We start from the raw sequence: 11,768 nt of genomic DNA, 5'->3' as shown, positions 1-11,768 counted from the left end.
TAACTCCTGCCATGAAGAAATAAAGTACTTCTCATTATAAATGATTTCTACTATCTCTGAATTTTCTCCCTGCACATGGACTGGTGGCAAGATTCAACTGGTGCAACTTATAACAGCAAGGAATTGTGTAACACTGTGTAATTGGTATGTAAAATGCAGAAAGGAATTTGTTCATCTTGGCTTCTGATAGCACTTATGTCAGTCACATCATCTAACTTGAAGTTGGGTTCTCTTGGTTTTTATATTTCACCAAGACGTGAAATAGAACCATCAAGTTTCATCTGTCACAGGAGCCCAGGTTCCATTGGAACCACTTATTTTCAAGTCTGTAATTTACCCAGAAAGTGGGAATATTTTGTCTTTCCTGCAGATATCTGTGTGACAAGTTTATCAATGTGTACAGTCGCTCATGATTCCACATGCTTGTAAAAATAAGCAATCCTCATAGCTGCTTGTGGTAGTTACTTGCTTTGTTTTGACTAGTTCCATTACTTATTTTCTTTTGTCTCCCATTCAGAGAAAAGTAAAATTGCTGATAAACAATACTAAAGGAAGTGTTCAGAGTTGTGCATTAAAGAAGCAGGAAGGGAGGGGAAATAACAGAGAGTAATTTTATCATATATCTTTGACCTGAAGCAGTAATAAATGTGAAGTCTGTATAATCATGGGTGATGTTTTTATATACGTACCATATTTTAGATTGGTTTAGGAGAGAAACACATAAAATTGATTGACTGGTGATGTGGCAGTAATTATGCAAATAGAGTAACTCGACCATAAAACACTTTAAAGAGGAGAAGGTAGTTCAATAACAAGTAAGCATAAAAAAATGTGGTTATTGCATCTATCCTAATGCCTTAACATCTCTCCTGCCAAAGCATGAAAGGAATGGATGTTGTGTAACAAAATTAAAACTTTATAAAATGCCAGATGAAGGTCATAAATAACTTTGCCATATAAAAAAACATGTCCTTAATTGTTGACTATGACTTTCTTACAATTTTGTTCAGTCTTGGGCAAAGTTCAGTTTTATGAGACCAGCCTTGTGCAGCAAACACACCTTTGCTCTGCTGCTTTACTGCACCATTAATGGTTCATTTGCCTTTGGGGGCAGGGGAAGGTAAAGGCTGCTGCTGTTCCAGCCTTTCCATGATGCTGCTCACATGAGCAATGTGAGCTAATAGTTCACTGAGTCATTCTGTGCAGTATTCTCAGTTGCTGAGGATTTCTCAAGATGGCAGAGTATTCCCTCACTGCCCACTCCACAGTCCCTGTATTCTGGCAGCTGCATGATTGTTATGCACAAATCATGATCCATTTTTTGGTGGATACTTGAGAAGGGTAAAAGATAAAGAAAAAATAAATTATGCACAATGGGCTGTCTTTGACTAGAAGCTCAAAGGGGTGGAAGAGCACAGATTTGGCCTTAATTTGACCTAGATTTGAGATGTGAGTGAAGAACCCTCCAATACCTGGGAAACTGGAGATATCTGCTGGGAGTCAGCCTTGCATTAATTTTAGCAAAGCAGAAACTTCCTGTGAGGACAGGCTGGTGACCAGCAAGCCAAAAAGGAAATGCACAATAGAGAGAGTTGAAAGCATCTCCCAAAACATACTTCTTTCCAACCAGACATGTCAGGAGACACTTTGGAATCCTTGAGAAATCCTCTTTTTCCAGCTGGCCCTGTGTCCAGGCATAGGTTGAACATGTTCCTTATGAGCTGTGGTGTGCCGTTGGCCATCTGCTCTCCTCAGCAGCAAGTCCTGTGCCTTTGGGCAGGTTCAGGGTGTAGGACAGCCTCATTGTGCTTGTGCTTTTGGCTTGATGATTTTGGATGTCACTGAGAGACCTGCTGTGCACAAACAGGCCAGTTCTGCAGCACAGGCTTCCTTATGGATTAAGCCACTTCTGGCCATTTTCTCACAACTAGCTCTCCCAAGATGAACACAGCCTTTGATGGCAAAACACTGCGTGTGGGCAACCACCCTCCTCTCAAAAGCAATCAGCAGTGTCAATTTGATGTGGACCACATCTTCTTGGAGGATCCAGGTTTTGAGACATTAAAGGCAGTCATCTATCAGAAGTGACTTGAGAAGGATCAGCTGCCCACAGCATCTTCAAAAGATAAATAAAAAACCATCAAATAAAGCAAATAGGATCACAGTTCATAGCAAGTCAGAGGAAGTGTTGGCTCTTGCAGCAATCTGTGCCTCAGGAAGGAACAGAACAAGCTCTGGACAAGAGATCCATTGCAAGCTACTAGATAGACAAACTGATGTCTAGGAAAGTCCAAAACATTCTGAGCTGAAAATGGTCTGTGTGCAAGGGACTTTGAGGAAAATATACATATGTGTCCTGTTCTCATGTCTCCCAAGCATGCAGCCAGTTTTTTGTAAACAGTTTATTAACAGAGTACTGGACTAGAAGGGTATTCTGTTTCAACCAGAACATTTGCACAGATGCTTTCCCTACAACTAAACTGCTAAATGCTCTTTCTGACATCTAGGTAGGACATAATAAATATATAAATAAGTGGGATTAAATCTTGAACCTTTCACTTGCTCAAGTAGAAAATCACTCCTACCCCCATTATTTCACAACTAATTGCAGGGTTTAGTTAAAACCAAGACTGAAAATGTGAAGGTGAGGAACCTCAACTGCTTGCAGTGCTGTTTTAAGGCAAGACCAAAATCACGATAAAAATGGTCATGATCATATAGTCCAATAGTCAACACGAAACCAATAGATGTTGTTTCTCCCACATGTAGAAACAGTGATTTGCATATTGTAGAATAAGACTGACAGCAAACACCATGTGATGACATGTCAAGGTCAATCTGTTCTGGGGAGCCAGGAGCTCTGGCCCTGCACATCTTTCTTGGTGACTGCACATATGTTTTTTTACCCAATTTGTTTATCATGCAGGTTTCTGGAGCCCTTATCAGGCATGAAGTTACATGGACAGATTGACAATGGTAACAATGGTAACAACTATCTAGGCTTCAAAAAGGACAGTAGTTCAGATTTACCAGGTAAGATGAACAGACTTGGTAAGGCTATGTTTTATTGTTGTCACTTGCCTTTAGTTCAGTCTCCAGCTGGACTAACACAGAATTAGCTTTGGAAAGATATAATTATTTTCTAACACCACCAGCAGGTACAGCCAGGAGATAGTCCTTCAGCAGAGGACCCATCAGACACCTAAGAAAAGGCAACATTTCAGCCCATGTCCTGCAGCTAGTCCAAACACAGAAGCATAATTCCTGATGGAGTCATTTAGCACTTAAAGGTAACTATTAAGCAAGTGAGAAAAAAAATGTCCATCTCTGATTTAAAAGCAATATTTGAACCTGGCACAGCAGAAACAATAGGCTCTTTCCCAAGTGGAGATCAGGTATGTTTATTTTACTGAAGTATATGGGTTTGTGACAATCGAAAGCAGATGTTCATTAACAGGCAGGACATAGGTAGGTTTCCAAGGCATAAAGCATGAGGAGGGCAAAGAGGCAAAACATTCAATCTCCTGCCTTGCACCTGAATCTGCCCAGCCCCTTAAATCAGTTTTCAACAATGCTTCTTGATTTTCATGTTTTTGAGTAACAGCTCTGCAGATGCTGTTCCTGCTGGCCTTGCAAAACAAGTACTTCGGAGATCATTTTTATTCCTGTTTCAGGGTATTTCCCATTTTCTTGCCTTTAACATGACTTGGGGTCCAGAACTAGATTTGAATTCTGATGGCTGAAGATGTGCAGGCCTGAGAGACTTCTTTCACAAACTGACTGCAACCTTCAGTCTGGAGCTGAGTTCCTTTAGAGCCTTCATGTGCTCAGATCCCGTGTTCGGTGCAGGGGGATGCCTGTGGATGTGTTACTCCTTATATAGCTCTTTTATGCCTCCTAACAGTTTGAGACTCCCTGACTGGAGGTGAGTGATATTGCACTAGACCAGTGCAACCTTATTTCAAGCAGGAACTGTCAGCAGAATCAGTGCAAGGTCAGCCACTCCACTTGTTCCTTTCAGGAAACTACTCCTCCTACAGATGCCCTTACACTAAACAAACCCCCTCAAATACATGTGCTGCAGCATTCCTCCATATGCTGGCGTCATGAAGACTGGCAAAAATGCCATGGCAGCAAATGTTAGCAGACTTCCAGACCAAATCGAGCCCCATTTTCCCTTGTACAAGGACAACTCCAAGATAACTTGCCAGTTGGCTGCATTTCTATTTCCAAACAAAAAATTTTGTCCAAACAGTGCAGCAGAGTATCAGCAAAAAGAAAGTCCCAGGAATGTTTCTGCCAGGGAAACTGAGTGATGGAACTGGTAACTGGATTCAACACACTGGCAAAAGTATTATTTTTATCAGCTGACTCCAAGGATGCCTATAAGATCACATTTTTTAATTTTTGTCTGCAAGTGCGTCTGAATCTCAGTTCCAAACCAAACTGAGGTCTGCATGTTGCAGATCAGTCACTTGAGTGCTTTAAACCTTTTTTTTAAAAAGACAAAAGAAAAAGAGTCGATTTAGACTTATGGAATTCCCCAGATGGCACTCTGCATCCGCTTTCCTTCATCAAAAAGCCTGAGACACCCTTGCCCTCCACCCATGTGGTTCCCAATCCCAGAACACAGATGGTCTCAGCCCAGGAGTGTTGGTGGCCTGCTGAACTATGTGGCCCATGAGTTATCTTCAGTGGAAATGCTCATGAACCCGCTCTGAAAAATAGCTCTGAAGGGGAGGGGACCCTGCTCCTCATCTGGCAGGTGCATTTCAAGGGTAATGGTCACTGTAGCAGAGTCATGGTTCCAACTCCTCCACAAACCTTCCAGCTATGCAATTACACAATGTGACACCACTAATATAAGGGTAATAATATTGGCTATCTGAAGCAATAATGATTAATTAGAGGTCCAAGGCTGAGTCCTGGTTCTCAACAGCAGAGCATCCTGGGTTTCTGACATCCTGAGAAGGAGGTGGCAGAAGGAAGGTGGAGGAAGGCTAGGGAAGGACTCCAGGGACCCCAGGGGGCTCCTTGATGTGCCCCCACACATGGGCAGAGAAGGGTTTTGGCAAGGTCGGGGAGCAATGGGCACGCAGGTGACACTGCTGGCACAGACCTTGAAGCTATGTGGGTGGTAAATAGGTCTGTCACCCCCATCCACAGGGTGGGTAGAGCTGGAGGCTGAGCCAGAGAGGGATCTCTGCATCCCCAGCTCTATTCTGCTGCCATTGCCTGATCCCTGTCCATGGGATAGGGCAAACAAAGTTAAAGCAGGTATTTGACACCACAGACCTTGTTTCACTGTGTTATGAAAAGTCACCCAGGGCAGTCTTTTTTTCCTAGGCTCATCATTCAGAGCAAACACACTGCTGTAATCTTTAGCAAATACATTTTTGCTTGCACAATAAATCTGTTCAGAAATCACACATTTCCATTCAAACTAGTCACTAAAGGGTCACGTGTTGGGGCCTATCTGTGCTTTGTGCTGACACTGCATGGGCAGAGAATCACGATCCTTCATGAAAACATATCCCCAGTCTAGAGGCAGGGCTTGGCTTGGGGTCACACAAGACTCATCCACATTTCATATCATGTTTCCTCTTCTTTCTTCACCAACCAGTCTTGAAATATGTCACTTCCGTGCCAGCAGACAAACACAAACCACAAATGCATGCCAAGTGGCTGTACCTATGCTGGGAAATAAAATGGGCCAGGGAACAGCTAAAGGAGGAGGAGCACTGCAAAGCACATCCTACGTCCCTCTGGCTAAGCTCTCACTCTCCAGAGCAGGAGGGCAACAATCCAAACCAGGACCAGTCCCTGGCCCAGCTGCTTTTCCCTCACCAGGGGCAACAGCTGGGAAAATGCTAGGTGGTCCCAACCAAAACCAAGCCATGCCAGGTAGTCACTACTAACAGGAGCTGTCACACACCACTGCCTGTGCCCTGGCACTGGTGAGATACTACAGGAGTCCCCAGCTGGGACATTGCCCAGAATCTAAAAGATACTCAGTAAATGTCTTGTCTGTGAATGACTCCTGTGAGATTTTAGGAAAATTATAGAGGCTTTCTAAATCCCTGTTGATCCATAAAATGGGGATAATAAACCCCATTGTATGTCTGAGCTGTGGAGGGAGGACAGAGCACTTTCCAGCTCAAAAGTAACAGGAAAACATGACAAGACTCTGGCTGGACAAGTGGGCTTAACCCATTGTGTTTGGTAATTTTCATTTAAACAGAGAGCAAACTCATTTAAGTGAGTAATTGATAATCAGAACAGAACTTTGGCCATTGCTTTAAATTACAAATGAAGAGAGTCATCTGCACTGGAAACGGGCATCTTTAAGATAAACATAAATATATAACTTTGAAATATAAAAATATTTATGCCATATTCTGAAATAAAGTGTTTTGCATTTTGTTTGTTACTGGTATATATCTTTTTGCTTCTTTCATTTGTGACAGTGAAAGATGATTATCCATTTTATTTTATTTTATGACCTACTTACTGCTGCTATCGGGAATGATATCACTAAATGAACTTCAGTAAAGACAGACACAACTTTCTTATACTGAGGAATCTAATAAATGGGGTGGAAAAAAAATCAGGAAGTTGTTTTATTCAGTGCCGTGGCTTTAAAGATTTTCTGATTCTCAACTGTCCAGAAATATATGGGTGACAGACCTGTAGCTGGGAAAAAACAAACCAAAATGCACGGGATGAAACAAAAGCATAGAGGGAGAAATGCATAGTTTAGCTACAGTTCTTCCAACCTACCTGGCCTTCCCCTCATACATTAGATGTCCATTTAGAACCTGAAAGGAATATACCACCAGGGGTTGTATTTCCACCTTCAGCAAAGCTCTAAGTGCAAGGGATGTGTTGTGGAAAGCTCTTATTTTCTGTTGAGTTCCCCAGCCCCATCAGGGCTTTACCTCTGAATAACATAGGTTAGATATGTGTAGGCTCTCCTTTGAAACTTGTGACAAGACTGTTTTGTGACAAAGCTTCTGAGCAGCATTGAGAGTTTTGCAGAGGCTGATGTATGAAAGACTTTCAAATTCATGTTCTTCATGGGTGTGGGAAACCATAAATGCGTCCTCTGCTGCCATGTGTTCACAAAGCTGCAGAGATGCTAGAAGAGGGAGAATGAATGCCTGACTCCAGGTGAGGGTCAGCTGTGAAATATCTGTTTTTCCATGTGGAAGGGTTAGCTGGAGAGGCAGTTAAAGAGCAGAATTCCATGACGTCAGTGGTGTTTATGATATGGTCTTTAATTACCCTTACCAGTAAATCAGTGCGTGCACTTTAGTACCACAAAGTAGGGCATACTTCAAGGAAAATAATAGCTCTGCTGATTAGCTAATGAATATGCTATCAGAGAACTCAAGGAGCCTGTCCAGTATTGCTCACTTTGAATAATAATGCTAATTAAAAACATACTGCATGCCTCAAATCCACTGCTTAACTTTTCAAACAATGAAATTCTCACAATCATTCTTTAAATTATCTGCTCTGTATTTATTGATGGAAGGATGCTGTCCTGTTCTCTGGCTGAATGTTTAACACATAGAAGCAGAGCAGTGCACACAGAACAGAGGAGCGAATCTAATCTTATCTATGGTTGGAAAACGAGCCTCCCTTCTCCCTAGGGCTGGGGAAGCCCTCTCCAGATGCACACTGTCCAAGCCTGCTGGCTGAGACACAGCTTTGCTGCTCACGTGTCGGGGGCCACCCTGCAGCTGAGGGTGGCACCCCAGAAAAGCAGTGGTGGCGGCTTCCCCTTTCCCCCACTCGCCTCCTGATGAAGACAGCATGGCTAATGAGCTGAGGTGATTAAGAGAGCTCAGATAGCACTGCTGACTCTCATCAGTGCTTCTACCTTGTCTGCTTACAGAGCTAAGACCTCTCTCTGCTTAGAGGGGTTTTACCTCAATGATCCATTTAATCTGGGCTACATTTCCTCTACACATCCCCAGACTCATGCAGACTTTATGGGCCAGGATAAGCCCTTCTGGACGACTCTCTTTTGGGGGCAGTTGTCTTCAGGACAGCATGTAGCCACAATGCCTGTGGGTGTCTATAAACATTCTCTGATGCAAGCAGGGCAACAACAGACTATGTCAAAATTACTGCAAAACACAGTTTGGAAAATTATACATTTCCATTAGCTCCAATAATAAGTTTGCTATCAGAAAATCTACAATAGAAGATATAATCAAAAAATTCATTTTCTCAATCAAAGAGGCTCTGCAAAATCTTTGTAGTCCTGTCAAAGAAGCCTGGCTGTAATGAATTTTTTTTTTTTTAAACCAGATACTTTCAACTCAGTAATTTAGGACAGCAATTTAAATGTCTTCCAAAGCTTCTGTTGAAAATACTTGATTTTCTGATCACACTACAGCTTCTGGTTCCTCCTGCTTTTCTCTTGTGTTGCAACTGTCCCTAATGCCAAGTCTTCTCCCTGAAAAGGTATATTCCCACTGCTTACATTACCATGCCTTTATCAGTAGAGCTCCACCTGACCCTTACTACCTCACTTCCCTCCCACCCACCCATGCTGATTAGGTAGCACACATATTTATTTTTAACCACAAGGAGTATCTGGTCTCCTTTCAACAGGACATTTTTTGCTCAAAACTGAATTTCTAGGCCTGAAGTGCAAGCTGTCTCAGGAGCAGACCTAGGGCCAGGAGGGATATGGAAGATCTCAGTGTAAATCTGTGGGAATAGAGAGGAAAGGGTAAGATTTCTCAGAATTGTGTATGTGAGGGTTAACATGTCACTCCCATAGGTTTCCCCATCAGTGGAGCCCATTGAAACACAAGTGAAGCATCCTGGCCACCTCTTGGGTTGCCCCACAGGAACAGGAAAAGTAGAGTGTACTCCAATATCACAGTGCCTCTGGGCATAACTGGTGTGAAACATGAGTTTCTTTCAGGTTTTCCATGAGTTTTCTATATGTGGCTCATTTCAGAAGTGCTAATCCTTTGCTTCAGATAAGAAAGTGCTTTGCAGTGTGACAGATTTGATCCTGTTGCCCAATGCTGAAGTGAGTACTCCAGCTTGTATCCCTAGCTGCCTGCACAAGGATCAGGACTGGTTTATACTGGAGAAGGGGGACAGCACACAGCTGTCAGTGCCTGTCCATGCCTTCCCTGATGAGCTCTGACACAGAGAAATTTTAAGATATCTGCATCTTGTTTACCAAGCCCAAATCTGCTGGAATCTGTGTTTGAAGGTTCTTACTTTTGCTGAAACTTAGAAAGACAAGCTGTTTCCCCTGAATTTCCTGCTTACACAAAGCTTTCATTTAGTCCCAGAAACTTTATCACTACCCGGAGCAAAGCAAAAGACTGGGTAACAAAGTGAGAGCTCTAACTTTAAAGACATCGCTGGCCTCCTTCCACCCAGAGCACATTTAATCCTATAAATCCTTTTTTTGAGAAGTTGTCTTTTAATTTTCTGAGAGTCCCCAAAGTGTACAAAGTAAAATTATTCTATGCTTATTCTGAGCCACATTTTTTAAAAACCTTGAAAGTATCACTTGTTGCTTGCAATGAGAATAAACATTTTATTAGTCAAACTTCTGAGCGATGTTGTTTTTTTTTTTTTTTTTTGTTTGGTTAAAATAGTATTACTATTTTTCAGCCTCTAGGCTCTTGCCTTGATCTGGAAAGAAAAAAAAAAATCCACATGTCAAAGTTACAGGAAACTACAGAACATTACCTTATCATAAGGAAGGGAGTATTGCCGCTTTAGGACCCTGTTTCAGGCTGAAAGGTTTCTAACAGTTCAAAATAAAATTGCATCAAATTAATCTTGTGACACACTTCATTAGCTCTGTGAAGAACAGAGGGTATGCTTTATGTCTTGTCCAAGTCCTGGGAAGACCCAGGCATAGTGTGCACAATGTTGGGACAGGTGGGTCACCCCAGATGTCACAGGCACCATTTTTCACCTCTGTCACTGATCCAGAGGGACTCATCATCCCCACTGTTCCATTTTCAATGAACTTCTATTCAGGTAAAATGGAACAATCACAGGCAAGTGTGGATTGTGATAGAAAAAAAGGCATAGAGTAAAAGATCTAATTTTAAGAAAATGAAGACACTGCACACACACACACACACACACACACACACACACACACACACACACACAGAAGATGGGGATCCACAGCTTGCCAGAGGTCCCTGCCGGCTCAGAGAAGGCCAGTTCCAGGTCCTTGGTCCTTGTGCCCCAGAGGCTGCCCACGAGCAGCTCCCCGTGATGCTGCAGCTGAGGCAGGGCAGATCTCCCCTCCTCCTCCTCCAGGCCTCCTTCCCTCTCCCTCCCCAGAGCCCTGGCCAAGCACGCACATCCTCTCCTGCCAGGAAGGATGCTCCTGGGAGGCACATCTGCCAAGCCTGTGCAAAACCCCTCAGAGTGGGAACTCACCAGGATCTGCCTGGATGGTCTGGGCTCCTCTCTGCTGCAAAGGGATCAAATAGACAGCCAGCCAAACAGACAAAACTCATCCCTTTCTCTTGTGCCACAAGACTGGGTCCTCTGTAAGCAAGGCACAAAAAGCAGCACTATTCTAAGTGTTATTTATTCCCATGAGAAGAACAAGTAGAATTTGGGTTTCAGTTGGGCTTCAGTGCACTAACTAAACCCCCCATTGCACTCTTTTTTTTTTTCTAATTGCCACTTTTGTGAGGTGACTCACACACCTTTGTTCCTTCTTCAGGCTGTGATCTTCACAGCATTGAAAAGCCGCAGACTGAAGACTGCAGACTACCATTTTCAGAGAAGGTTTCCTTCCTGCTTCTCCAAGAGCAGGGGCTGCTCAGCAGCCTCTGTCTCTGTGCTGTGCTGTAAGAGGGGACAGATTTTCAAGTCTTGTTTGTTCAACTTCGAAACTTTTCTTCCATGAGACTCAGGATGTATTTAGGAAACAGTAAAGATGCAGGACAGTTTTGGAGAGGAAGTAGGATGTTTTAGATATGCAAAAAAATAATTACTTATGCTGAAACTGGGTCAAAACACCACAGTGTTTACCACGGCTTGCAGGAAGAGTGCCATGGGTTTTTTAATAAGAACAAAAATTCAAGATCTCAGCATTGGGTCTCATCCCAAAAAGTAATATGGTTTCAGACCAAATGGAAACTAATCCAGCCTATAAATCATGATGCAGTAAATGCAACTTGCTCAGTCCTGAACCCAGTCACTTTTGGTCAGCTAAAGCTGATCTTCCAGACAGCTTTGTTGCAAAGGCAACAAGAGATTGAGTACTAATCTTCTTCCCTTGCTATTGCTCCCATCACTAATTATGTTGATTGTTTCAGCTGAAGTTATATTATTTTTTAATTAATCCAGCTTCACCTCATAGCCACCAGATTCTGTTATGTCTTTCTGTGCAAGGTCAAAATCCTCTTAGCACCTATCATTTTCTCTCCGTAAGGAAAATAACTACACCTATCATGTTTTAGTCTTCCTTTAGATAGTCTAAGCAGACTAGTCTTGAAATTTATCAAGACCAGATATTTTCCTCAGTTCATAAATCCTTTTAGTGATTCTTTTCCCTACCTTTGCCAATTTTTAAACAGCCTTTTCAAATGTGGATGCCAGGTCTGGATGCAGCATTCCAAAGTAGAATTGCCTCCTTACTCCTACTCGCTGTTTTCCTGATTACTTGTTCAAGCAGTACATAAGCACTCTTGGCTACAACATTGGCAACTCTTGTTTGATTGCACGTCCACCCAGGCATCTAAATTTACAGA

This window comes from Ammospiza nelsoni, chromosome 1 (genome assembly GCF_027579445.1).
Source record: "Ammospiza nelsoni isolate bAmmNel1 chromosome 1, bAmmNel1.pri, whole genome shotgun sequence".
Lineage (NCBI taxonomy): Eukaryota > Metazoa > Chordata > Aves > Passeriformes > Passerellidae > Ammospiza > Ammospiza nelsoni.
Note: the sequence above shows the minus strand (reverse complement) of the source record.